The following is a 6,322-nucleotide window of genomic DNA, read 5'->3' as shown; positions in this document are numbered from 1 at the left end:
ATAGTCATATTTAAAGAAGGCCTATCATGTGCATGTTGGCAATGCAAATTTTGTCAATACTTAATGTTGTGCAAGGAGACTTATGGGGGTGCCTGTGTAAATAAATAAGGATATGTGCCAATATCACGATGATAGTGTTATGTGCCCTGAAAAATCAGGTTTTATTCACACACAAAAAAATTAATCTAATTTGTAAATAATGATGATTAAATCCTTGCAGTGTTTGTTTTTAAGATCTCTGAAAAGTGACCTCACTTAAATGTATTCTGTATGATGTGAATACACTTGATCATTACAACCCCATTTAGCATTTGTTTATCATATTCAGTTGAAGGTACAATGTACATGCTTAATTTATTAAGTATATCTTAATGTGGGCATTGTAAGAAATGACTGGTATTTTAGAAGTATATATTATATGATCTCATAAGTGTTATTTATCTTTTGCAGTTAGCCATATTTCCATGTTTGAGGAGAGAAAGATTTCCTCATCTGACCCATGAGTAGATGCATATGGATCACCAGAATTACCTTGATGCCAAACATAACTGCACCTCAAGAGCATCTCGGACTATAATATATTTTTTGGAATATTTTGTGGTCAAGCATTGCATTGCGTATGAAAGAACAACTCTTGTTGTGTATACAGGTGTAAACATATTAAAGTTTTATCTGAAGTACTGGTTCTGTAAATGATGTCTGTGACCATCAGAATACACCATATACACTGGACACTTGCTGGAACAGGACCTACCCCAGCAGGCACGCAACGTTGGATCAACGTTTAAAATTGGTTGCGTTTAGGTTGTGACGTTGATCAACCAAAACGCAACGTTGTATCAACGTTAAATCTTAAACGTTGAGCCATGGTTGTGATACTGACGTCACAACAACGTTGAATTTGAGACGTACGTACATCATTTCAATTTGACGGACGCCTATTCGAAAATCGACAAATCACCATACTTTTCCACTCCGTTTCACCTGTTTAAACACTGCGTTGAAACCCAAGCATGATCAGTTAGGCTGCATATTCAAATTTGAACAAGCCAGGTATATTAAATTATATATGTGTATTTTTATATATATACGTGCACATATGTAAAGAAATTCACAAAATAATTACACAACACGGATGATTCCCCGACGTGTTTCAGTGTTATCTTCAGGGAGAAGTTGAAAAAAAAAGTTGAAAAGGGTTTAACCTGAAAAATAAATATCTTGACGAGTGGACTTGAACTCGGTACTTGCAGCTGATGATAGTTGGATATTTAGCATCAGCGAGGACAGGAAGTGGATTTGCGACTGCGCAGAGAATTCTAAACTTGGCGGATACTCGATCGAGAAGGTAAGTTCAAGTAACATTTGACATTCTTTGCATGTTTGTTTCCATTCTTATGTTGAAAATGAGTTGTAGTTCAATGGTCATTTAGTTATGACACGTAGATCCGTAAAGTTGCATTTTCGCACACACCTTTGACGAACAGATTATAAATAGCCCATCCAATCGGTCCATTGATAGGCTGGGCAGGCTGTGTAAGTGGGCTACAACATGGCTCAGTCGGCACGCGCGAATATATGAATTGACTTTTACTGACGTGTAGTTAATTGTTTTTATATCCGTATATGTTTGAGTTAAGTTAATGAAAAATACCAGATCTACATGGGCCTAGTTGTTGAAATGTGGACCCGATGCACGGAGCGGGTGTAGCCATGTTGATCGAGGTTGCCGCGCGCCATTATCGAATTTCTGTGTTACGGTATTTCAGTGTAAATCTTCAATCAGTATGTTGCATGAAGTAGATTTTCAATGTTTAATGCCTTGCTTTGAATGCAATATACCGGACACCTACCATTTTTCGGTAAGGTAAGTGCACGAGCTCATTCCTTACTAATGGTTTCCAATTTTTTCAGACGCCATTTTTTGTGGCCTCGCTAAAATGACATGGGTTTCGCGCCATTTGTGCACGAGCTCATTCCTCAGTGACGGTTTCTAAGTTCGTTAGACGACATTTATTTCGCCTTGCTAAATTAACAGCGGGCCCAACACACAACGGCTTGAATTAACTTCTTTCGTAAGTAAATGTTTAAATAGTATTACCAATGTACATACAAAATACAACGTGTCTGTTGAAATGTCACTCCGACGGATGTCACTAATGAGGTCGGTGCACGCCGTCATTTACCTTCTATTTTTGGGTACTTTTTCTGTGTTGATGTCCAAATTTCGACTTCATGAATCGCTTTGATGTTCAATTTCAAATTTAAATCATGTTAAACCATAGAAATGCAAGCGGGGTAATATTTCTGCTTATTTTGACCTTTATCGCCCTATTTTTTCAAGTATTGATGCTGTCACGTGCCGCTTTGTTAGTAGCATCGAACAAACATGGCGGATAGGTGTCCGGGGTGTAATGCACGTGTAACGTCAAATTAATAACTTGCCCTCTCTACAAGAAGAAATTATGAAACTGTTCCATTAGACATTATGAATTATTACAGTGCCAATACTTAGGTCTTAATAAATTGGGTGGGTTGTCAGATTTGGTTGATTGGCTGTCAATGTGGAAACTATTTGATATTCGGTATTTGACTCAAATTATGTTGCAATTAATGTTACTAGATTATACAGATATATCCTCCGATAGTTTTGAACATTATTATCCCGATGAATATTTTTAAATATTAGCAATAGTGTCCAAAATTAATGCATTAGTAGATTTATATTTATATATATGTTCATTGTTGACTTTAGGACAATTAATTGCAAGGTCAATTATAGATCGTTTAGGATGCATGTCTACCACCATCAGCTGTTCATTTCATTGGCATGCAGGTCTTAAGACATGAAATAACGACTGTTGTAAATGGTGTTTCAGTTTGTTGGCAAAAAAGATAAATTATTTACATTCCAACAGAAGTAAAGATATAATTTACCAATAGGTATTATCATTTCCAGTTTGTTCTGTTAGCACCTTAAATGTGATTTGTTTTTGTTTTAATTAAGTTGCTTGATTGTTTAATTATACCTTTTCAGAAATGTTGTCAAGGCAACTTTGATGTTAAAACCATGCGCCTACAGACATACTCGCTCAGATTAATTTATCATAATTAGGGTATTTATGGCTTTGCAATTTGCTTTAAATATTGTGCTACTTTCTGAGTTACACTAAAGGAATCTATACCTGTTACATTCTATGTCTACAACAAACTATCTTTTATTGTTATGTATTTATTTCTTTTTCACAGGATTCCAGAGAAGGGTTCTCTATCTTTTGACGGAAATTAGGAACCTAATGAAACAGAATCAAGACTCAGTGGCAGACACAGTATCAGTAAGCTCTATTGAGCAACTCAATACACTGGATGAGTTGGATACTCTCGAGGGGAGACTGAGAGAGGATGAATATCAGGCCAGCTTGGTAAGTCAAGTTGAAGTTATGGTACTGTTATTACATTGTAAGATTAGAATGTTGTTTGTTATGAATTGCTTGGAAACAAAAGTAAACAGTAACATGCCATAAGTTTTGGTTGAATTAATATACTTATATAATGAGTTTCATACCACATATAAAGTTCAAATGTTTTTTTTACAGAAAATTACTTAAGAAGTATTGGTGGGGCGAATGCCGATGACCACGTGGAAAAGGCTATGCTAAGGTAAAATAGAATGAAATTGGTGAAAGGTTACAGTAGCTCAGTAGGTAGAACTCAGGTCCATGGATCCATATAGACTGGTACAAGTAGTGGTAGGGATCAAGTTTTTTGAGTTTTGAAAATGTGGTAAGGTATATACTTTTATTGCCTCATTGTAAGATAAGTGGAATGTTTATAATAAGGAAGTGGTGTTAATCCACACACAAATCATTAATCAGTTGGTCAATGATTATATATGTACATCAAGAACATCGATCCATACTTTGAATTTGCATCCTCAGATATGTTACTGGATATTTTTCAGAATGATGACAAACTCGCCCATGTCCAAAATGAACATGAAGGGGAAGAAAACCAAGACTGTGTTTCATGTACTACTTTGTGTGTGTTGATTAAAGGTAAAAAGTAATTATAATAATATTTTTTGTATAGAGATATGAGAGAAATTAAACCATCACTCATATAAAGCGATCTGTATACATAACACCTTTTGTTCAAACTAAAATCATATCTTTGTGTTTGCTACCACTACATATATATATATATATATAGATCTGAGGATACTGTGTACACATGAAATGAAATCTAAAAGGAAATGTATCTGTGATACTATATCATTCAGTGAGTAAGCTTAGGGGATATTCATAATTAAGATTCTTTTATATATAATAACACAATATCTGTCGTTTTAGTTTTAATGTTATACACACAAGTTTTGAATAACTTAATAATAGTATTAAATTGCATGTTAATATTATTTCAGATTCAGTCCTCCTGACCTTTCCAAAGACAATGGAAACTGAACTTCAGGATATGATCAGTCGATTTCTTAAATATGCCCCTGGCAGAACGTGGGGGAGATGGAAGGCCTAAACACTAGGACCTCTTTGCCAACCAGAAAAACCAAGAGCTTATGTTGTATATATTTGAAATTAAGTTGGTTTTTTTAATTATCTTTGAATACAATTTTTGAAAACAATGCATCTTTGTTGTTCATTCATCATCAGCATCAGATATAAGTATTTAACAATGTCATTCAAAGAATAGCACGTGAAGATCGGGGGTAGAATAGGCCTTCAGCAACCCATGCTTGTCATAAAAGGCGACTGCGCTTGTAAAAGGCGACTAACGGGATCGGGTGGTCAGGCTCGCTGACTAAGTTGATGCATGTCATCGGTCCGAACTGCATGGATCGATGGTTATGTTGTCAATCACTGGATTGTCTGTTCCAGATTCGATTATTTACAAACTGCCATCATATAGCTGGAAACCCAAACCATTCAAAGAAAGGGAATTACACAATGGGCAGCTGGTGAGTTATCACTGCTGAGGCCATCTCATACCAATCAGTGACCTTGGCATTGATATTGAGTGGCATTTCTGGTTAGGGGTCAGGAGTCGTATTAATTTCCAAATTTACAGTATTAGTTTTTTTCCACACTTCTTTGAGGTTAGTGAAATTGGTTAACACCCTAATAAAGCTAGCTATAGCTCAGCTTATTTATTGTTAAACTAAAACATAATGGTTCGTTTTTTGGTGTGTATTATGACCGTCTAGAATATTTCACTGATCTCAAATATCAGGGAGGCCACCACTTCTTGAGCTGATGCTGTACTGAAAAAAAAACACTTTTCAAGGTTTACATGGGGTCCTCTGATACATCAACGTTGATACAACGTTGAAGCTACGTTGAAATAACGTTGTATCTGACGTTGAAACAACGTTGACATCTGACGTTGAAACAACGTTGAAGTGTCAACGTCAGTTCAATTTTCATATGAAACCAATTTGCAACGTTGTTTCAACGTTGAAGAGTGACGTTGTTTCAACGTTGTTTCAACGTTGTAATGCCTGCTGGGTACTTGTCATCAACATGGTGTTGCAGAACATCTTGGGACTCTCCAGTCCAGTGTGAATCTAGATACTGACACCAGTAACAGTGCATGCTGACACATTTATTTGTTCAGGTTTGGCATTTGGGAATATTTGCCATGAATGTTTAATACTTGTGACCTTGGAATAAAATTACTGAATAGATCTGAAGCTTATTTATTGTTTTTTGTCTGGGATAATGCCATACAAAAAAAGTTTTTTTAATATTTCTGGTATCAGCCATGATACTGAATTGATATTGAATATAATATCATAACAATGCACATGGAATGTTAATGGGTCAAGAGTTTCCAAAAAAATACAACAGATGCTTACCAATGAAAATTTAACTTTACCAATGGCATGGTAGTTGTTGCTTTGTGAAATGAATTCTTTGTTGAAATATCAACATGTCTTGTTTTTGCATCGCTGTTTTAGGGTCCAGCATGCAAATTACACTGATTCATAGAACAATAGCCAATAAACATTGACATTTCTTGACCAGATCTTAAAACAGATTGGTCCAAATGGATAGCGAAAAATGTGAAATGTCAGTTACCTCATTTGTTTGAAATACACAAATATATGAAAAATAGGTGCAACTGTTTCTATCTCTGCATCAAGTCAATATGGTTGCACTAAATTTGTGTTCATCAGTGTTGATTGAGTGATAAGGTGAATGTATTAATGTTTTGGACTTGTGGCAGTTTTCTTTACATGGTTCAATTGAGCCTCACAACCAGAAATATTAATTTAAAAAACCCTACCGTTCATCACAATTAATCCTGCTAT

The 6,322-nt window shown here is 35.4% G+C and overlaps 1 long non-coding RNA gene across 1 annotated transcript; it reads left to right on the top strand.

Annotated features, from left to right (window-relative positions):
• Window positions 1-2,491: 2,491 nt before the first annotated feature.
• LOC139453171 (uncharacterized) lies at window positions 2,492-4,020 on the top strand. The gene is made up of 3 exons (XR_011652402.1): window positions 2,492-3,422; window positions 3,597-3,660; window positions 3,962-4,020. It is a non-coding gene; the product is annotated as an uncharacterized lncRNA (long non-coding RNA).
• The last annotated feature ends 2,302 nt before the right edge of the window (window positions 4,021-6,322 follow it).

This window comes from Haliotis cracherodii, unplaced genomic scaffold (assembly GCF_022045235.1).
Source record: "Haliotis cracherodii isolate W230 unplaced genomic scaffold, xgHalCrac1.p SCAF_9, whole genome shotgun sequence".
In the NCBI taxonomy this organism is placed as follows: domain Eukaryota; kingdom Metazoa; phylum Mollusca; class Gastropoda; order Lepetellida; family Haliotidae; genus Haliotis; species Haliotis cracherodii.
Note: the sequence above shows the minus strand (reverse complement) of the source record. Positions and strands in the feature narration are given on the sequence as shown.